This window comes from Poecile atricapillus, chromosome 1 (genome assembly GCF_030490865.1).
Source record: "Poecile atricapillus isolate bPoeAtr1 chromosome 1, bPoeAtr1.hap1, whole genome shotgun sequence".
Taxonomy (NCBI): Eukaryota; Metazoa; Chordata; class Aves; order Passeriformes; family Paridae; genus Poecile; species Poecile atricapillus.
The window spans coordinates 33,282,841-33,305,050 of record NC_081249.1 but is presented as its reverse complement, the minus strand read 5'-3'; the positions used below and the strand labels follow the sequence as shown (position 1 = coordinate 33,305,050).

At 40.6% G+C, this 22,210-nt stretch overlaps 1 protein-coding gene and 1 long non-coding RNA gene across 3 annotated transcripts in view; one reads left to right on the top strand and one right to left on the bottom strand.

Annotated features, from left to right (window-relative positions):
• Positions 1-559: 559 nt before the first annotated feature.
• On the bottom strand, positions 560-6,145 carry LOC131575104 (uncharacterized). The gene is made up of 3 exons (XR_009276706.1): positions 5,968-6,145; positions 2,707-2,854; positions 560-1,064 (listed from the first exon to the last, which is right to left on the bottom strand). It is a non-coding gene; the product is annotated as an uncharacterized LOC131575104 (long non-coding RNA).
• Positions 6,146-6,406: 261 nt separating this feature from the next.
• The window catches only part of CYFIP1 (cytoplasmic FMR1 interacting protein 1), a 74,079-nt gene continuing 58,275 nt past the window's right edge, over positions 6,407-22,210 (top strand). For both annotated transcript variants that reach the window (XM_058830019.1, XM_058830020.1), the window contains exon 1: positions 6,407-6,476. The gene's annotated coding sequence lies outside the window, so the exon portion shown is untranslated. The remainder of the gene's footprint in view (positions 6,477-22,210) is intronic.

Genomic DNA, 22,210 nt, shown 5'->3' with positions numbered 1-22,210 from the left:
CTCAAGGTTCTTCCAAGGTATAAGTATTAAATGTTTTGAGGAAAATAAGGTTATTTTTTTTCAGGTAAACTGAGAAATTTTTTTTCAGCAGAAACTGAGAAAGTTTCTGCGGCCCCGTAACATGTTCTTTTTTGTTTGACTGAGTGGAGGTTTTGCTTTTGAGACAGTATGTTTTTATTGTCCTTTGCTACCACATAACACACTTTTCCAAGTGGATGTTTTTTGTGGTAGGTGGACACCTATTAACAAAAGTAATTTGTACTTCTAGTTTACGGTGACTAGTTCTCATTTAAAATTCCAGATTATGTATTTATTGCTAGCAGAGACAGTGCATTGTTTAGTAACTTTCTTACTCAGAGTAAAATTGAGTAGCATACTAAGAGTTTTAGAAGACATACTTGTGCTTGGAAGTTCAGCACTTCTGTGCACTGGTTCATTACTTTTTGAGTAGGTCCCGTACTCTGTGCTTTTGAACTATTTAACATGTTTGCTTTATTTCTGCTTCCTATACAGTGATTACCTTCAGTAAAATTCCTACTTTTCATAGCCTTACCTTGGATAATATTAGCTAGATATAGGAGAAAAAAAATCCTTTAATCCTTCATGTTGTTGAAACAATAATTCCTAGTTAATTTGTTTGCAAATTTTACTTATTTTATGTGAAAGACCCTGTGAGATTTTGCTGTTTCACACAATTTCCTGCTTAGGGATTAATGTTGCATTCTGCAGAGAGACTTCTTTGCATTTTGTAGACAAGTGATGCCTGCATGCTGTTTATTCCGCCAGCTTCCAAGATTTGCTCATCTCTCATCACAAAAGCACAGTGGAAAATCTGGCTCTGGAAACATTTACTGATTCTAGTCATGGACATCCTCAGTGTTTAGCTTTCTGTGTGTCAGTAGTACTTGGCTGACAAATTCCCTTCAATGAGTCTGTCTTATGGCATTCCTTTTTCTTCAGAGCCACAGGAAAAAACCCAGGTCCTGTTTTTTAGAGTGCATGCCCTGTGATGCCACCAGAACCTTTCCATCGGTCTCCTGGCAGTTGTTAAGATGGTTATTTACCTGTTAGGAGAAAAAAAGTTTTTTATATGAGATATGGGGTATTTTAGCTATAAATTTACTCAGATTTGCTTGTAATATTTTCTGGTGTTTTTTTTTTACAGAGGAGTGTTGTTACTTAGATTCTGTCCTAAATCTGTTCCTTCTGGACATTTTGACCTTGTTTTCAAATTCCTGTTTTTGTCAGTTATTTCTGAATTGATTTGAATCTTAACTCTTGGATACTTTTGCTTTTGTTAGAGGAGACACAGCATTTGAATATGCTTTACTTGCACTTCCGGAATTTCAAGTAAGCAATTTTGGAGATTTTAGGAAAGGTGTAATCTATTCTATGTGTGTATAGATTTAAAGGATTTCTGCCATAGTCTATTGTTTTGTGGATTGTCAAGTTTAGCTAAAGGAAAACATAAAATACTCAGCAAAGCATGTAGAAACAGAACTTTCTAAGCTTCTGGGGTATAAAATTCTTTGGAAAAGAACACACTCCATTATTGGATGCGGTCACAATTTCATTTCTACCTTTATTTTTTTCTCATTAACTTCTGGATGTAGTCTTAGCAGAGTTGCAGCATTGAAGCCCTTATCTGACTCATAACTTTTCTTTCTTTATTTTTTCCTGTGGGCTTCTGTTATCTCTAGGCCACATTTTAGCACTGAGTTCGTAAATTCACCAGTGCTTTCTTTGCTGTCTATTTTTAATAACCCCTAATTAACCACTGGGTCGTTGAGGACCTTTGCTTGTGTTAAACTCTTGATAAAAAAAGTTAGCAACCAGTTGTTGATTGGATGGTTTCCATGGGAACATGGATTAAAGATAGCAATGCTAAATTACTGGCTGATTAAAAATATAAGATATTCCTCTGACGTGCTTTTTAATCTTACTAACTAAAGATTTGCAAATTTTTCAGCTTTCTTCTTGTACTACTTTGCACGCTTAGAGAAAAACCTTTGCTCACTGATTACATTGGTGTTTGCTGGCTGTTGTAGTGTCTTGTTGCTGCACTGTGCATTGATTGCTGGGAAGGCTGCACAGGATCACATGTCTGAGGGCCTAGGGAGCTAATGAAGTTGCCAGGGATAAAGAGGCAGGGCTGGAGTGAGCGGGCTGAATTGTCTAACATACATGCTCTGATTTCTGCATCCATGACCTGCACGAGCAAAATTAATGTAATTCGTAATAGGATCAAGAAAGGATTTTACGAGTGCTATTGTCTGTGAGGGAATTGGGGGGCTCTGGGGTGGTTTGGCAGCACAGTGTGCAGCAGGCTTGGAAAGCAGAGATGGGGGACATGGGCCCATTGTATACACATAAAGAGTTACATCCCTATGGGTTAGGAATAGAGCCTTGGTCTAGTGTTTCAGGGAGCTGGAAAGCAGAATAAGGGAACCCTGCTTGCTCAGATCCCTTTCAGATGGTGTCACTCAGCACTAGGAGGGATATGGGAACCAGAGAGCTGCAGGTGTCATCATGTGCTAATAAGTATTTATGAATATGAAGCACACTTGCCATTCTCAGCTGTGCTTTTGGCAGGACATGGGCACTCAGGGGTAGGAATCTGGCTTTTCCTGGAATTAAAGGTAGGTATGAGTGATCAGATCATTGCATTTGTGTAAGGCCTTGTGGAGGGCTCATAATAGGAGTTACCTGTTTAGGTAGCTGGTGTAGGCTTCCTGCAGTGGGTCAGGTTCTCCCTTCACTCATTGTGACTTCTGAGATGCTGCTTTAGGCTTGGTCTCTTCTGCTTAAGCTCTCCCAAGTGCTGTCCTCTTCATAGGTGCCTATCTCCTGAGAGCTGAAACAATGCATTACTCTATGTAGTGTGGAACCATATATTTTTGTAGCCTTGCTGAGCTTTAAACCTTTTGCCACATACACCACCAAGTCTGTGCTGATTTGTGGTGTGAAAAATCTTGTCCAGTTTTTTAGAGTATGGACAGATGGCTGATATGTTGCCAGAAGTTGGATTTAATTTTTAAACTGATTTGTAGACAGTTACCTGCTTTCTTGTATGATGTCCTGTTCTTGAGGTCATTGGGACCATTACCTATCATGATTTTGTAAATACCTTTCTGTCTCAGGTCATGACTGTTTCTTGTGCTCTTTATGAGGATGAAAAATCTCTGAACTCAGCAGGTAAGAAAAATTAAATTAATAGCTAGATATGTTGTTAAGCTTAAACACCAAAATATTTGCAAAACCAGAGAGTAACATCACCATCTTAGACACAGTAGACCACAAGATTCCTGTTGAAGTTCTCAGGCTGCTGTGGAATGAAACTCTTCTGTGTAATCCTATGGGATCCTGGAAAAGATTCTTTCATTGCCTTTGGATAAATACTTAAAAGCCCAAAGAAGAAAAGTAAAAATAAAGTGAAATTATCTAGAATTCAGGAAGTAGACCTGTGGCTGTCCTGCAGCATAGGGCCTTGAACAAAGGTTTTATCCAGACTTCAAACAATTTATTAAGCTTGTTACTACCATGTTATCTGATACTTGTGTGGTTTTGGTGCAGGGTACATAAATTGCCAGGAGTATGATACATTACTGTTGCAGATCTTCCTAAAGATTGTTGACAGGCGTGGGTTAAAATCAGGTTAAAATAAATTCCACCCAAGAAAGGATTTCAAAATGCCAGTTAGTCTGGCCTGATGAAAACCACACCTAACTTCCAGAGGCTAAGATATCAGTTAGTGAATTGGATTGATTGGGAATATGTAGATACGTGTATCTTTAGCTACACCTAGAAGGTCTGTATTCAGTGTAGCAGGGATCATTGAGAAGGACGAATACAGTAGAGGGCGAAGAAGGTCATGGAGACCTCCTGAACATCTTTAATCAAGTACTGTCATTGCACTACTTAAGTTCCACTTAAGTTTCCACAGAAAGAGCAGGGAGTTGTGGGGGTATTATAGAATTAAATCAGGCATCTGGGATGGTATTAGGTGGGCTCACTTAAAATGGTTCTGATAGGCATGCCACATGTTACATGAGACCATAGACTTTCAGATGGTAAAATGTGATTGTCTAATTCCTATATCAAATAATAGAAAAAAACAACACAGATCTTGAGTAGCTGTGTACCATAATCTACTTTTTTTATGTGATCTTATGGGTTATTATAAACTGATGTATAGGAATGCTAATAAAAAAGCTGATTGCCTCAGCAGTGGGGGAGCAGCTCCTTTGCCCAGTCAGGTATTTAGATGAAGATAGCAAGATGCGGGGCATCAGCCAGTCCTTTGGACAAGCTGTTGTTTCCTGGACAGGATGGTGGTGCTTGGCAGTCTTGCTTTCATACAAAGCAGCTGTTCCTGGCACTAGCTGGCTTTCAGCAAGTAGGGGAGCCACAGTGGTGGTCTAGCATGGGACAGACTGGCAGACTATGAAGTATTGCCCATGTGGGGTCAAGCTGGTGTTGATCAGATCTCATGGGGAGCGTCTGACTTTGCTGTCCTTGCTGCTCTGTTGTGGCCCCGTAACAGATGTGTCTCATTGCTGACGTAAGCCGAGTGGTTGCATTAAGACAAGGCTGTTCTGAATTTGCACTTGCTCAGGACAAGGAAACAAAACTAAGCCTGCATTACAAAGGCAATTAATTTACTTAATCAAGCTCCTTGTCCCAAGCAGAGTTTTTAGAAAAGGGCATAGGATGGATAGCACTGGAGACAATCAAGTGTCATGTTAGAAACAGAAGGATCCAGCTCTGGTTGTATATTACACTTTTGCTTGAGCTGAGTTAAAAAGTTAGGCTGATAAGAAGCTGTGATGGTTGAAAGGAATTGAAATGAATTAATTTGGTATATGCACTCGAGATGTTTACAAATATATACAGAGAAGAATAGCAGCCATGTCCTAAAGAATTGTTTCATAGAAAAGACTATGGTCCAGTACTAGGAAAAAACATGGCTATGAGGATGTGTCTGATATGATGAAATAGTAATGATAACATCTTGCAATGATGCATAACTTCTCCACAAGCTGTGGAAATTCTTGATGATATGGAAAGGGTGGAATAATTGGATTGGATCACAGTTGAAATAATGAAAACTGGGAGTTTAGCACCTTATCCCCGTTCTTCACAGGCTTTCTTGTAGATGCTATTACAAAATGGTTATTTAAAGAAACTTGAGGCAGTGCAAACTTTTTGGGGAAAAACCCAACTACCAATAATTTAAGTAAAACACTCTTCTGTTCTCAGCACAAAAATCATATTGTGCAGTGTCCCCTGAACAGCTGTTGAAAACAGAGCCTTAGAAGTGCTTGCTTTGGCAACAGGGTGAAGTCTGATTATGATTAGAGAGTGTTTTCAAGAGTAAATAAAATGTTGGATGCAACTTAAAGTAGACAAATACAAGCAAGTAGGTCTTGATGAAAAAATGTTTGGAAGTTCCCATGCTCTTAGGTGACTATTCCCTACGTGGAGCAGTTTGTGAATTCCCTCTGCCATAAAATAGTGGCTGGAAAGTGCAATTTTGACAAACATCCATCAAAAAGAACAGTTTCCGTGAAAAATAAAAGGGCAGTTTGATTTTGTGGTGCAGTGTGAAGTTCATTAGATGGAATCTTGAACAAGTAAAGCTGAACTTCAGTGGGAGAACACTGCATGGAAAAAGTAAGAAAACTTTAAAATGGGAAACTACATATGTTTGATGTGGTTTACAGAAAAGTTAAAGTGGGAGGTTGTCAAACAGCAACTTGCCGATTTTTTATGGTTTTGCTTTTAATTAAGTGTGTTTGTTTCGGATACAAACACCACAGGCATGAGCACTCTGCAGGATGTTTAAAGGTTTTTTCTCCCTCACGCGATCCCTTTTGATTTTTTAAGGTTAGGTTTTTCATCTTTACGGCTGGTGTCTTTCATTCGCCATGCTAGCAGAGTTGTGAAGTGGGAAGCCCCTGCACTGACCTGTTACTGCCCGCCCCGGTGCCCCTGGGGCGCTGGTTTTCTCTGCGGACGCCGGATTGTACCGTCTGGGTTTGTACGAGTGGGCACGGCCGACCTGGGCGTGGATTTGTGTTCCGAGAGACAGATTGCCCCGTGTACAGGGCGTAGGAAGAATCGCTTTCATTAAAAGCAAAGGGCCGGTCCGGGACGCAGCTCCGCCGCCTGCAGCAGCCCCGGGAGTATTCCCGGCTCCCCGGGAGGAGGAGGAGCTGGAGCCGGAGCCTGCAGGGGGCGGGAAGGGGCGGCAGGTTTGGGATGAGGCGGGAGGAGGAGGAGCTGGAGCGGCAGGAAGGGTGTTTCCCTGCGCAACTCCCGGCTGAAGTGAGTCAGACAGGAAACTCCCTGCCAGGCGCGGCCCAGGAGCGGAGCCGCCGGGCCGACGCGACCCTCGGCGGCCGGGGCGGGCGGACAGACAGACGGGCTCCTCCAGCCGCCGGGCAGCGCCGCTCCCGGGAGCCGGCGGAGAGCGGGTGAGCAGCGCATCCCGGGGCCCCTTCGGGCGCCTTCGCCCCCTCCCCTGAATTCGGGCTTTTCGTCTGCGGGGCCGGGCTGCTCCGTGCCCCAGCTGCGCCCGCCTTGCTGGTAACCGTGAGCCCCGTACTCTTACTGGGGGGTTGTTTATCCCCCACCCGGTGTCTGGTGCTCCCCGGAGCTGGGAGGTGCCGCGGGGGTCCCGCTGCTCGGGCGGTGTCCGGGGGCGCGGCGGGCAGGGCCGTGCGGAGCCGTGGCCGGGCGCTGCGGGCAGGCGGCCGTGCCCTCAGGCGGGTTGGGTCCCTCAGCGGTGCTTACCTAAAAGCCTTCTTAGGTTTATATTTCGGGGTGTAAGGTTTAGCTTGTTCTCTCGCCTGCTTGGCCCGTGTGTCTGTAGCACTCGAGTGGTCAGAGTTCTGCCTCCTAGGCTGTCTTGGAGTGGGTTAGATGGGAAAAAAAAAAAAAAAAGTAAAAAGCTCTGTGCAGGTTCATCCCACTCTTCAGAGGAAGTAGTGTCTGTCTAAGGACGTGGAATAACTTCCTCATGAGGAACTTGAGAATTATCCAGTAAAAATAACTCTGTTGTTAATGACAGCAGCACTATAAGCTTGAAAATGCCCAGATGGATGGTCTGCAATCCCATCCCCCCTGTCTAATGAGAAAAAGTGAAGACAGACATGCACTTCATCTTTCTGAGTTTTCCTGTAGTTCACCAACATCTCTGCTAATTATTTGCCTTTCAGTAGGCTCTCATTGCTTTGATTTTTATTCCTGCGCCGTTTGATGGCAGGATGGAGTAGCATTTAGACATGTAAATGGTTGTTTGTGCCAGGAAGGCTGTTGGGAGGAAGTTGTCTTTGTGGGATGTAGCCAGTCTGCCTGAAGTGCTGGCTGGAGAGCGAGCATTGGAGGAGAAGGAAAGCTAGCTGGAGGAATTTCTTCTTAATTAGAAGGTCAGGCTTTTCTGTAAACTGTGGGAAATGGAAAGCTTAGGCTAATGAGCAGCTCCAGTCCTTATTGCATTCCGGTTACTTATTTGGCATAACTTTATTATAATCAGCTTACTGAACATGTACATATGCTGTGTTGTTGGGTAGTGTTTTCTTCAAAATTGAATTTCTAATAATACTGTAATGCAATTCATCCATCTCTGAATTATGTTTTTATTAATTGTACTTAAGGCATTTTATGCTCTGAGAATGTCTGAGCTATGTGATAGAAAAAACATTGCTACTCCTTACTTAAATTCTGATTCTTAAATTAAGTGGTACTTAAATTTACTTCTACTTTTAAAAAACTGGTTTTTTGGGTTTTTTTTTAACTTTTGTAAACACAAAGTTTCTCCTGTTATAGTGTAAAAGGCTCTTTAAGCTTTCTCAGGCAACTGGTCTGTGAAGTCTGGTTGGTGTAGGCAGCCAGTTGTCTCTGTAGCTGCCAGGAGGGAGGAGGAGGAATTTGGAAGTCTGTACAGCATTGGGAAGGCTTAACCCCAGTGTCATCAAAGATTGTTTGGCTTGCCCTCTAAAAAGCATACATCAGTCTTTCTTTGTAGCAGCTTAGATTTTTAATTTTTTTTTTAAAAGGGACTATGTACTTGGTGGAATATCTCTAATGTACTTTGGTTTTCAGGTTGTTGCAGCTAATTTATGTATTCTGAGAATAAACCTCTCTGAGTCTTAGAAAAACACCCAAATACTCTCCCCCCCCCAAACATCCCTGCTTGAAGATGGGAAAGACTTTGTTTTGTTTATAGGTCTTGGGTTTGTCAGTTTCTTTTGAGGGTCCTGATGTGAAGAGTGGAGTGGTCTATGAATTATTCTCATCTCTGCTAATTTAAAATTTCTCCCATAATAGATATCACAGTGTCTAAACTTAAAGGGAGGTAAATATGTAAGTTGTTTAAATTTTTTTTAAAAATATATAAGGAAGGGAATGTTCCACCAACAATTCAGACTTTTCAGTTTTTAACTTCTGAATGTGTGACTTACAAAAAAAGCTCATTTAGTAAATTTAGTTTCATTAAAAGTCCTTTAGTTATGTACCTGTAATGTCCAAAGTCTTCATTAACAAAATTCTTGTTTCTTCAATTTGCCTTAGATGGAAATTGTCCTCTGGCCTTAACCCAACAGATTCTCTTGGTCCATTATGCTGACTTTGTAGCATAATTAAGTAACTACCAGAAATCTGTTCCAGCTATGTGTTCCATGTTAGATGTTTGGTATACTCCTTAAATTTTGTTTAGTGCTTTGTTTATTCATTCTGGGAGAGAATTGTCTTGGAAGGTGGCTTGTTCCCAGTGGTAGGTTTTAAAATCTTGCTGTTACTCTCTTGTCAGAATCATCTGATTTTTATTTTTACACTTGTTTCTTGAAGATTTCCAAGATATTCAGGTTGAGGTGGAAATTCCAGAGTGGTTGGAATTGAGCTGCAAGGTTGGAAGAAAAAGATGAAACAAAAAAATCCCCACAGAGCTCTTTTTTGTAGAAACAGTTTTATTCGTCCTCTGGCCTGAAAGCTGCTAGAACTGCTTGTGATGCTATACAGGAGAAAATTAATTTTAATACAATTTCCATGCCTAGTTATGTGTATGTCAAGTGAGTTTCATTTTGCATTTTTTGCCCTGTGTTCTCTGGGCAAGTTCTTCAAGTGGTTCCTTTGCTGTAAAAGAGTAAAGTGAGTAAAATACAACAAGTAAAGTGAACTTGAATGCTGGGCAGCAAATTTTACCCTGCTGAGTCGGAAGTCAGCTGTGCCATTGACTTCACTGCTCTCGAAACAGTGACTGTGTGAGATTTTTAATTTCCACTGCTTATACATCTTAAAATAACTGCAGCTACTATGGCAAGCCCCAGCTTAATAAGCAATTATGCTTGAATCGAGTTAAGTGCTTGTTTACCTAGGGATGCTACAGGAGTTTGGCACAACCCAGGCGTGAGTGGCCAGTGAACTGGTTGGAGGTGGATCCATCCATGCGCGTGGGAATGGGATTAATTTAAAGGGTCCTGAGCTTCCCTGTGAACAGCGTTCTCAGGGATGAAATAAATGTAACAGGTTTGTAATTTTTTTATATCTGTAGAACATATACCTTGTTACAAGTGGCCTCTGGCTGACTTTATTCTTGAAGGGCATCTTGCTACTTTTTGGCTACATTGTTATTTGTATTTAGAACAAATAAAGTCACCAACCCTTGTCCTGGTTTTTATGCAGAACTGAGAAAGTAAAATGAAAGAAGGACCTTTTGATATTGTGACATATGACTGTATACCTACAAAACCTCACAGCTTGGTAATGGTGCTTTATATTTTAAGCTACCTATGTCAGTTCAGGGCTATTTACTGCACGTCTGCCCTTAGAAGCTGACATTAGTAGGGCTCGGGGGCACACTTTCCTGTGTAATACTGATAACAGAGTGCGCATTGATTTGCTTTGTCAAAACGTAATTCCATTAATCCACATCGCTGCCTTTCTGGTGGTAAAACTAATGTATGATGCATTGATGAGACTTGCTACAAGAGAACAGAGGTTGCAGAACAGCAGTTAATCTTTCTATCTCTTGGCACCTAAAATATTGCATGATACCTAGGGTAGCTCCTTATCTCTTGTAAACACACTGGCAAAAATCCTGAAGCTTATTTTCTCTGTAAGATTGAAAAGATCTTCTCTGTGTCAGTATGTACTATTTACTGTCTACCTCTATTATGTCTCTAAATATATGTGCACTCACAAATGTGTGTGAAAATCCTGTATTCACACACTTCAGTGTTTTGGGGGAAAAGTGGCTATCTTGGACTTGAACTGTAAAAAGTTGAGTTGTAGTAAATGTTGGTATGGCACAAATAATCATCAGGCATTTGCCATCTCAGAAGAAATCCCCTTTCCCTCAGGCTGACCATCAGCAGACAGCAAGTGAATTTATAGCTGTGTAGCTTTTCTGCAGAAAGACCATTGTGGGAGAAGTAATTTAAGATTGTGGGCAGGCGAGTTGAGCACAGATCTGGCTTGGGGTGTTGGAGAGGGAGCGCATCTCTCCAAGCCTTCCCAGCTGGTGGTGGTCCCTGCTCCTGAGGAGCAGCACTTGTGTTCTGCTGCTCTGTCCCTTCCCCACATTTTCTGTAGCTGTTTTCATTCTGCCAGACCTCTGCTCCTGCTGGAAGGGATGGGGTGAGGGCAGGGCATCAGTCTGATGGTGAGCTCAGGGAGGACTCTCAGGGTGGAAATCCCTTCATTGCTAAATTAGCTGCCTGCTAGGCACCCCCTGTGTGGGACTTAGCCAGCTGTGGTCTGCTGTGGATTTGCAGCCCTTTTAGTCATTACGTGAGGTCCCTGTTGTACTCTTCTCAAAGACTACAGAGAAATAAAAATCAGGTAACACATGTGGAATGTTCTTGATTTCATCAGAGGTAAATGCTAGGGCAGCAGACTGTGGTGCCCTCCTCTTCCTGGTTTGTGAGTGCTCCCAGCTTACACAGTGTTTTTTTTGTGGGGTGAACTTGCCTGATTTCTCTTTGCTTGAGCCAAATATTGGTAGTATTTACTATTTTATTATAGTTTAACAGTCTATCTTTCAGCAAGCTTTTCACATGGCTGGTTTTTGCAGATCTGCTTTCTGGCAGTGTTGGTCCGGAGGTAATAGAGTGACAAATAAACTTTTTTAAGCCAACAGTTGTGCATTTGGTGGGAAAAAATGCCATCCCTCCTCCCCTCCATCCACTGAAAGGCATCTTAAGAATCCAGGCAGTGTACAGACTTATACTTACTAGATGACACTCTGCAAATGATTAGCAGGGTTGAGTCTCAGTAATGTTCCTATGAATTACTGTATTCTAAAGTAAAAAGGAAAAAAAAAAATAACGGTACTTTTGGTTTTAGAAACAAACATTTGAAAACCAGTACTGTGGTTTTATGTTAGGATATGAGTCTCAAGAGTTGACACACTAAGTAGTGATTCCAGCTGTGCAAATGACACAACGTGCTTTTGGAGATTCTTGCTTTATACACTACACCTATACAAGAGATTTGTTTACAGGGTTCAGATAAAAATATGTTAGTGCTATACTTCATTTTAAAATATTTTAAATTTCTGATAGGGACATGGACACTTCGTTGGCAGGAAATAAAAATGCTGTTGACCTGAAGCTATTTATAGCGTTCTTTCAGTATAACTCTAATTCTTTTAAGTGGGTTCAGTGATATAAAATCAATAAGGAGAGTACACTGAGTTATAGATTCTGAGTGCGAAGTTCAGGCAAACTGTCATGACACATGCCTCAAGATAGATGTGAATGCTTGTTAGTTGATATCTGAAGCAAAGCTTTGGATGAATTTTCACTGGAACTGCATATTTTTTTGTATAAAATACTACATATGGTGAGCTCTTTCTGAGGAAAAAGAGCTTAAGAAACTAAAATTTATTTATTTTTTGTTTTCTCTTCTACTTTGTCCTGTACTATTTCCTAGTTTTTTTTAAGAGAACTACTAAACCGTGATTTACTCCTTGTCTGATTCACTCTCTCCTCACAGAAATGCACATAATGATAGATTTTTTTTTTAACAGCTTACGAAGTCTGGTTGGTTTGGGTTTTTTTGTTTTTAAATACTGTAATTTTGCAAAAATTGTAGATTGTTTTACTGATTTAGATAATAAAAAGCTACTTTTAAGTGTGGATTATACAAATTTGCCTAAAATATCTTCCAACTTACTTTTCACAGATGAAGCTGTGTAATTTTTTTTAACTGAAAGTGGAGAGTGTTGTATTGTTGACTTACCAAGTACCTACAGGTACAGAGGAGTGGGAATGACAGCAAACAGCCTCCCTTTCAGACTCATTTTTATTGAAGCCTTTGTTCAATTTTTAAACTCAAAATAAGGCAACACTGAAGTCAGAGCTTCAGCTGCAGGCTTGCATTCAAAGAACCCACTGGATTTAATTAATGCCTATTCTGTCATTGGAGGACATATGCTGTAAGATGGAGCTGGATGCAAAATGCAGAGGCACTGTGGCAGGGAGACCTGGAGAGCTGTCCCTGCCTGGACAGCTGCCCCAGCAGAGGTGTGGTGGGTGTCCTTCCCACAGGCAGGATGTTGCCAAGCAGATTCCCCTGAGAAGCTGTAAGACTGACCCTGCAGCAACCATCTGTGTAACTGGGCTAAGGAAGAGAATGCTGTCCTCCCCTCCCCTGAGAAAACAATGTTATTTTCCTTTATTTCTCTCCAGTCTTGTGAAATAAAAGTACAGAACTCACATGCTTTATAAGGAACTGTAGTGATAGGACAAGGAGTAATGGGTTCAAACTGAAAGAGATTAAATTTAGCTAAAAGATGTGGAAGAAATTCTTGACTGTGAGAGTGCTGAGGCACTGGAACAGGTTGCCCAGAGAAGCTGTGGGTGCCCTATCCCTGGGAGTGTTCAAGGCCAGGTTGAATGGGGCTTTGAGCAACCTGGTCTAGTGGAAGGTGTCCCTGCCCAGGGCAGAGGGGATGAACTTTGTATGATCTTTAAGGTTCCTTCTCTGAGTCTAAATAAACAGTTTGTCTAAGGCTGATGGGTTGTGTTGTTGCTTAGATGGAGATCTGAGGACTCCAGACTCTTGTCTTTCTCTCCATCTTTGAGGCTTATCTCTTTTTACCTGTACTGAGTCTTCCATCTGTGGTGCTCAGTTCCCCCATCCCCAGCTCCATTCAGCCCATGTACGTAGGTGTGCCCTTTTTGGTTAAAGTACCAGCACTCTCCTTACACCAGACACAAAGGGCAGCCACTGAAACCCATGCTGAGCAGATGTGAGCAATCTGTTGGATGGAAGACTTCATTCTGAGCAATGCCAGACTAATTCCATGTGAACTTGCTCTCCTTTCTCCTTTCTGGGGTGGTTTTTGCTTTTGCTGCTCCCTTTCTCAGTCTTTGCAGGATGTTCACAGTGGGACTGTTGTCTTTGCTAAGCAGTGAGAGAGCTTTTCACAACAGTAGTTGTAGTTTTCACATGCTTTAAGTGCTGTGCTTCAGTGCTGTGCTTCTGTACTGAACTTCAGTCTTGTCCAAAGCACTGCTGTGCAGCATTGCTTCCTACCACCTGTGCAGCAGCAGGATGAGGAACAGAAGTACAGAAGAAATGCATGTTGAGAACAGCTGCAGGAGAGAAAAGCACCAGCAGAATGCAAAAATGGGTATGGAGGAGTGAACTGTGTGAGAGGAAAAGAAAGCAAAAAAGAGAGAGGGAGGCAGTTGGTCAGGAAGGTGAAATGGTGCAATTCAAAAGTGTAATACTAGAGACTATTAATAGGGTAAGGCAAGGAAGTGTAGCAACACAGATCTCAGCATACCTAACCTAGAATGAAACAATGCTTGAATCTTTAACTTCATTGCAGTCTGAAGAGAGGCCAAATATTGCAGAAGGGGGTTCATTCTGTACATTAGTTAGTTCACTCAGAACTAAGTTCTGTGAGAATTAATTAGTAAATCAGCACAAACCCTCTCAGGCATCTAGCCCCATCAACAGATTGTTTTTAATTTTATATTTGTGACATATCTTGGGCTTCAGACTTAGGTTCACAGATGAAGCAAACCAGACAAAACATCTCTGTGAATTCTTGTAGCATAAGTGCCGTTGCAGAGGGGGGCTGCGTGCTGCAGGACAAACTTGAGACACAGGCCCTCCATCCTTGTTCATCTAAGTGAGATACTTTTGGAGGAGATTTTAGAGGCTTAGGCTTCTCCCATGCCATCATAATGGATTCTCAAATAAAATAAGTGGAATTAACAGAAATAATTTTTCATTTTTGAAGTATGTGCATCCTCTGCTTGAGCTTCCTACAGAAGTACAGCATATCACCCTATATTTTAACATCAGTTAAAATCAAGTGGTATCTTCTAAAGCTTCAAGATGTGGAATGATGCTGCAGCTGCATAGTACTGGGCCAGGCTGCCCTTCAAAATACTTGGTTGTTATTGCTGCTATTGTCATCCACTGCAGATGCTGCTGCTGTAGAATTAGTATGTGCTCATCCATGTGCTTCTGCTGGCTGCTAACACGGCAGGAAAAGATAAATACATTCTTGTGGTGCCTTGCTAGCAAAAATATAGTGACTCTAGCCTGGTGCTATGGTGCAGGAGTGCTAAGTTTGCACTGTGTTGTCTTGTTGTGAGAGAATTTCTTACTGATGCTGTAAAAAGGAGTAGTTAGTAGATACACATGTGGTGGCAGGCATCAGGAAAGGCAATTCTGGACTACCATGACTCACCAGTCTTGATCTAGACTTCATCCAAAGAGCCTGAGGCTCCCCCGTTCCTAACCTGCTGTGATGATAGTAGAGTGTCAGACCTTCCTTTTATTGGAAAGTGCTTGAATTCATCCAGGATAGTGGAAAGAGAAGTTACTTGACCAGCATAACCAATTGTCCTCTGAGTCCTGGTGGTCAGTGTGTCAGCAAGCCATTTCAGCTCTATGACAGCATCCTTAGCAGTGCTGTTCTTCTGACCTTGATTATCCTGTGGGAGGAATGGTACTGACTCACTGAAGTGTGGCTTTTAGGTTGCATTAATGGTGCAGCTGTTGCTTACTGATTGTGCCCAGAACTCAGTTTTCCAAGTGATAAGGCTGGTGTATCACTGAGCACTCGAACCTGTGCTTGTCATAGCACAGGCATTGCTTTTGTAAAGAGATGGAAGGGATGGGCATTGCTTGTTGGGATGTTTCCCTGCCTGCAGGGGACAGAAGCTGGACAGGTAGCAGTACAGATTGCATGAAAAATTCACATGTGACTGAACACAAAGCGCTTTTAATTTAGGAAGCTAAGACTTAAAAAAAAAATAAAAATCCATGCTATTAGCCTCATGTTCTTCTCCCAGTCTATGTCTGCTTTTGGAAGCATGCAGTTATTGTGAGCCACATCACCCTATAGGAATCTAATACTAAATTAATTGTCTCTATTATATGGCTGTTCTTCTGGGACTCCAGTGATGTTTGGATGGGAAAATACAGTGCTGGAATTTTTTTCTCTTTTTCACATATAAGCCTTTTTTAAAATTCCATTTGGAGATGCATTTTTGAAAACCTAACATGTCAAATCTGTTGCACAAAGGACTGTCAGCTGCTGTTTGCTTTCTTCAGTCTTTTACTTTAATCAGGCAGGCCAGTAAATGATGTGAAAAGCATTTTTCTTTGCTCCTTCAGCTTATGCAAATCTGTTGCTTAGGAACGGAAAGGAGCTCCAGTCCCAAAAGGAACATCTTAGGCTGATCCGCTTGGCAAAAAGGCAGATTGTGCTGTCCAGAGCACAGAAAAAGAGCATTCAAACAGAGAAGATCCATCGTGTTGCTGTTCTCTCAAGTGCTTTAGCTATCAGGGTGTTAAAATGTTTTCTGCTCAGTCTGAATTGATAGGTAAGCAGTTGAATGGCTGAGGTGTTTGAAATTTAGTTGAAATAGAACTAAAAGGGAGTTTTTCAGAGAGATCTTGGAGGTTTGAAATAGAAATGAATATTTTCCTAATTGCTGTGCTGTTCGTGAAGAGAAAGTCTGTTCCTTTTGTTCTCTTTCCATTACAAAGGCCCTTTGTGATTGGAATCTCATGGTTTAAATCAAATAGGAACATTACACAGAATACTGAATCAAATTTTCATAATAGAAAAATTATTTAGTTGTTTTTCTGCAATCCAGTAGCATAGAAAAATGACACAATGGGGCAGAAGAAACCTGAAAATGTTGTGTTGCTATAGTGATAAAACTTCTGCTGCTGGGCTGACCAATTCTGTTCTTGTGGGACTGTTGTCATAAGTTGCCATGGAGTTTACTGGGGTTGGTCCTGAAGACCCCAGTTCAGCAGACCAGTCAATCGTCTTTTTAAGTATACTTTCATTTTAATTTCTTTCCTTCAGTGTGTGGACTGTGGAATTATCTTTGCTTTTTATTTTTATTTTTTGTTGTAAATAATATACTTCTCTTTACCCTCTTTAATTGCAATACATAAAATTTTCCTGATTTTCATCACAGAATTCTGTCCTTTTAAATAGGGTAAGCTTTGATTTATTTATGCAAAAAGCATTTATAATAATTTATTAATATTTATATTAAATATATAATCATTTATTTTAAGCAAAACCACTTGTGGATACATATTTCAATTAATGGATTGCATGGCAATTTTAATCTTCAGTATCCATGATACTGTATTTTAATTTAAGATTCAAAGATTCTACTTTTGCATACTTGGGAATGAAGAGAGGCAATGTCAAAGGAAGTTGCTGATTAAAGTGCAGACATGCTTCCTCTTTGTCTTATTTTGAGCCTGGAGACATGTACAAGCACTTGGAGATTAAATGCATCTATTTAAAAACAAAATATGTCCAGTGGACTGCAAAAAGGCATGGGGCATCCCCTCCCGACATAATTTTTTATTTAAATGAAACACTATTTTCATCTGCAAAGTCAGAAAATATTCAAAAATTCCTGCAGTTCAGCAATTTTTTATCATTGACACTCCACCTTCATTAATTCATTCTTTGGCATGATGCCTCTCCATATTTTTAATATGAAATATATTTTTTCCACTTACAATTCCAGTGTTGGAGAACTTTTTGGGTTACGTAGAGAATGCTCTTACCAAAACCAATTCCCTGGATGTCCCAAAACTCCCCTGCTTCCTTGGGCTGCATTCTCAAGCTAATATTTGCATGTGTTTTATTGCTGTTGGACATATACTGTTCTAAGCTTATGCTGTCCTGGGTGCAGCTGGAGATGGGGTGTGCTGAGTACATCTGCTTGTCCCACTCACAGGTCTCTGAATGTTCTGTGGTAACTTCTCCTGCCATGGGGAAAGAGAGAGAAACTGTGCTTGAGTGGGTCAGGCTTTGCTGATCCCAGCTCAGAGTGTGGTGTGAGGCCCCTGGCTGCCAGCTGCAGCCCAGAACTGCTGATTCAACCCTTTGTGACCAGGGGCCCCAAACTCTCCTCTCCAGCACTGGGAACTTGCCCTGCAGTTTGATGACTATAGGATGTATTTTTCCTGGACTGTTTCAGGCTGTTTGAAGTGTAACTATTTGCATTTTGAATGGATGCATGCTAAATTTAAATTCAGTTTTCTGTGTGCTTTTGGTTAAATTAAGTTTAAAGATGTGGAGAATTTATTTTTTTTTTCTCCCAGAGGCGTATTTAAGATACTGATACAGTGTGTAGTGTGGTACCAGGAATGGTGAGGTAAGATCAATGCTGATATTCCTCTGACTCTTCTCACCCTGAGATTGAGCAGTGACTCAAATCTTTGCACGTTAAGCTCTTCCCGTGTGCCTGGCCAGGTGCTGTTAGAGGTGCTGGGGTGGATGTGTCTTTTGGGGCAAGTAGGGCAAGGAAAAGAGACAGTAGCAGTAGTTGGGCTGCTCTGAAGAGTACGGGACTTCAGGAGAGGTTTGCTCTGCTGTCACTGCTGTGGGGATGTTTGTTCAGGAGCAGATGGGACATGCCTCAGTTTACAGCACCCTTTTTCAGAATCAGTCTGAAAAGTGAGATGAATGATTCAAGGGAATTTATTTAATCCAACACATTTTCATCTACCCTTACTAGCTTGCTGCAGCACTTCATGGCAGGGCAGCCTGAAGACGCTGAATAGAGATGCAGTCTTTGCTCTCAGGCTGGTGGGGATGTCCCAGTAGTGCATCTGAAGTTGAGCTGAAGAAAGTGTGCTCCTTTACCTCACATGTCTTTTTTGCTTTTATTTTTATTGGCGGTTAATGATAGAAGGAAATCATCATCCCTGAACAGCCGAGCTGTTGCCTAAATGAGAGGAACCTTGTCAGCCCTGCGTGGTGAGGATGGTTACTGCATATCCATGTGTGATACTGGTGTTGGGGGAAGGTATCATCCACAGCACTGACTGCTGACTCAGATCTTTCCCCTGCTGTGATATCAGCAAAACCCATCTTTCATTTTCCATGGAAGTTTAATTTTCAGGGCACAAGATGAGCATGTGGTAGCAATAGACACAGTTGTGTCCACTGTCTGATCTTTCCAGTATGCAGCAATATACCAGAAGGTGTACTGTAAGGAGCTGACAGCAAAAAAACACCTGGAAATCCATTTCTAAATTATTACTTACTGCAATCCACCTTGCTTCAAGAGGGAAGCCTGCTGTCTTACTGCTCTGATGGTTGTGTGAGGATAAATCCTTAGGGATTTCAAAGTGAGGGTGCTTAGAGATCCTCAGGGTGTCAAACCTTTGTGAGTGATGAAAAGCAAAAAAGTGCCTGTCAGAAGTGGGATTTAGATTTTAATTATTTTTATTTCAGGGAAGTTTAACATTTTTATTTCAACTTCCATAAAGTAAAGCAAGAATTGTCATAAAGTAAATGCCTCTGCTTGCTCTAAATCTTCTGAAGAAAAGTTGGCTTTCACTGTAGCTTGGTATTCTCTACCTTTATTTTTATAACTGAAGGACCAAATTATGCTGTTTATCAGTTTTCTGTGGGAATGTTCACTTGACAGTCTTGGTATGGGTGATAATGACAGTTTGCAAGTAATTTAAATGGCATATGTACTTGTATTCTCCAAGAACTTTCTGTTCTTTCTCTGTGTATTTTCAAGATACTCATATACCTTTTGGGTTTTCTAAAATGTTTTGTGGTAACATGATACCAACCTCATCATCTCCCTGTCTTGTCTAACATAGCTATAACATTGCATCTGATAACTTTTGGGGTGAAGGGCTTTATTTTTCACCAGTAAGTAGATATCATCAAACTCAGTTACTTGAGGTAGAACTTTTATGTTGTGAATCAATGTCTTTTTGAAACTCGGCTGGATAGATTCCTAAGACCATTAGAGGGCATTTCTGGGAAGTCTTGGCTGTAGGCAAAAGAGGAAGGAACTGTGTGGTAATTTCTACATTTATAAGAAGATCTCAGTAAGGATACAGTTACCTAAGTTCATTTTCTTTACCCACATTTATTTAGTTCTTAACTTGGTTGCTAGCTACAAGCTGTATCTGTTGGATTCTATGTACTGCTACTGAACATGTATAAGAACAATCTTGCATTATCAAGCATATTTTTTCCTGTTTTAGCTATTTATAGGCTGAGTCCTGCTTAACTCTATCACTGAAAGAAAGCTTAAAAGCTTGTTACTTAACTCTCTAGTGTTTGGGGGATTTTTTTTTTTACCTCTAAGCTTGGGAACAGAATAGTTACAGCAATCCTTTCTCTCACAGTGATCCTGAAATTAATGCTCTGTTCTCTTCTTTCTCAGTTCTTTTTTTCTGTTGGAATACATGAAATAGAAGCTTCTCTGAGTCCCTCAGAGAGAGAAAGAAATGCAGGGATTGAATTGGAGCCTTTAGAGAAACTAAAATATATTAAGCCACAGACATGAAGTAAGAGTGTATGCTTTAGTTTTAAGTAAGTAGAAATATCTCTTAAGTGCCTTAAGAGACTGTGTTAGCTAGTAAAAAGCCCTAAAGTCTAGTTTAAAGTTCAGTAGTGTTACCTTTTACCAACTTAACTTAGCTCCAGACATAATGAAAACATTGTAGAATATTGCTTACATTTCTAGATAGAACAGATAGAATTATTTGTATAAACAGATAAAAAATACACATAGATTTTGTGTAAGAACTGACACTACTTTCATACATTAGAATTAAGCTTAGATTGTGGGAAGAATGTTTTAGGATTGTGTTTTTAGCTGATTGGATGATATATGAATAAAATTCACCTCTATTGGGGTGAACAGAACAACAACAGAAAGAAGGAGGGCAACAACAGAAAGAAGAAAGGAAAGAAACTGCTGCTGGTCAGAACATTAGGATTTTAATACTCAGAACTCTTCGCCTTCGAGACTGATGTATTTATGCAATAAACAACTTTACAACAAGCAACAAATGCTCTTGTCTCTTTGAAGACCCAAGACCCATGAGAAACTTGACAACCTTCTGTAGTTCTTATTATTTCTTCTGGTCAGTTTTCTATTTTTTTTTTTTTTCCCAAAACATTTTTCCCCATGATTTGCTCCTGTTCATATTTTCTTCCAAATAATCTGAAACTTCAGGAGGCCCAAAAGAGCATGGCTGAAGATGCATGCTGGCTGTTTTCTGATATGCTTGGAGTTAAGAATACAGACCTTGTGCAAGGACTTAGACATTATTCTGTAGTAATGGAGATGTGGAAATGATATCTCTACTAGGACTGACAATCATCTCCTCTAGATACCAAAGCAATGTTAGCAGGGCTCTGCTTACCATGAAGTTACATGGCTGAGAGCAATGGTGCAGAATTACGACATTTTAAAAAGGTTGCCAACTCTTTTTGTGAATATTTTCAATAATAATCCAGTTCTGAAGTTAAATCAAAATGTAAACAATGCTAGAGGAGCTTTCTTTTTTTTTGCTTGATTTTTCACATGGAGAAAATGTGAGAGGCAGCTCAGTGAACTTCTCCACAGTACAAGCTCTTCTGAGCAGGTCAAGCCCATTGTGGTGCTCATCTCTTTCAGAACTGAAGAAAAAGATGATATCCTAGTTTAAGTTAGTCTGTGGCCTTGCACTAACATATTGAAAAACCCCAAACCCTGGGACTGGTATCTCTTGATCCTTGGACATGGTGGGACTTGGTACTGTGAGGCTGAAGTTTGTTTTGAGACAGGAATTTTCTTACTTTGAAATCCAGAAGAGGAACTGAGAATCAGCACAGGCATGGCTCTCCCCTGCTTAGAAAACTGTGTGTGCTCATCAAACACCAAAATTTAGCAAAACAGCTTGCTGGTGTATGATTCTCCTCAAGGGAGAATGTCAGATCATGAATGTTGGATGTTCACTATTTAACTTGTGCACAACCAGGAAAACATGTTCTTGTTAATGCATTTTCACTTTAGTGCATTAAGGATGGGTCATAATCCAAAGATACCAAAAAGAAAAAATATAATTTCAGAAGTAATGCTCATATGTCTTCTGCATGAGGAAAGCTATCCTGGGAAATCTCATGTGGGTACAGAACTGAAAACACAGCTTTGTAGGAATTTAGTAAGAAAAAAATTATCAGTTTGGATAAATGTCCTCATATAACTATAATGATGAGCATGACTACAGCATTTTAGTTTGTTCTCATTTATGTAAACTCCTAATCAAACTTTTTTTTTTTAAGTAGGTCTTTTAAGTTTCTTATATTTGCTGTCATAAAGGAATCTGTTAAAATATTAGCTCTCCTGCCCAGTAATTTAATCTGTTAAAAACTCAAGACTCTAAAGGAAGCAAAGCTATCCAATTTTGTGTCTTAGAAATTTTAGCTTTTCTTAAACTTATTTTTCTGAGTTTAGGGAGAAAAAAAAAAAATCTGGTTTTGCCAGCCTTTCATCATCCTACATGAGAAACAGCTGTTGTCTTTTGGAGCTTGTTTTATCAACAAAGATAAAGAAGGGGAGAAAAAGCCTGAACCAGTTCCAGCTGTCACTCTGCCATTGCTGTTGTCAAAACTCCTGCTCATTTCTGGGGAGGCAGAGGGGAAACGTGAATCATGCCCTTACAACGTTTGCAAATGTGTCAAAGCTGGGCAGGAAGGAGCTGCTTCCTCTTTCATGTCTTGCTAGATACTGGAGTGCAAAGGCTGGAGAGCAGGGACATTGAACTTGGCCAACAAAACACCAGGCATGTAGATACCTTTGGTAAAATTGCAAAGTGGAGCTGTCAGCAAGCAACCTCAAAACAAGAAGACATTTACAACTGTCTGTGCCCAATGGCCTTTGTTTTCCTGCTCTAAAAA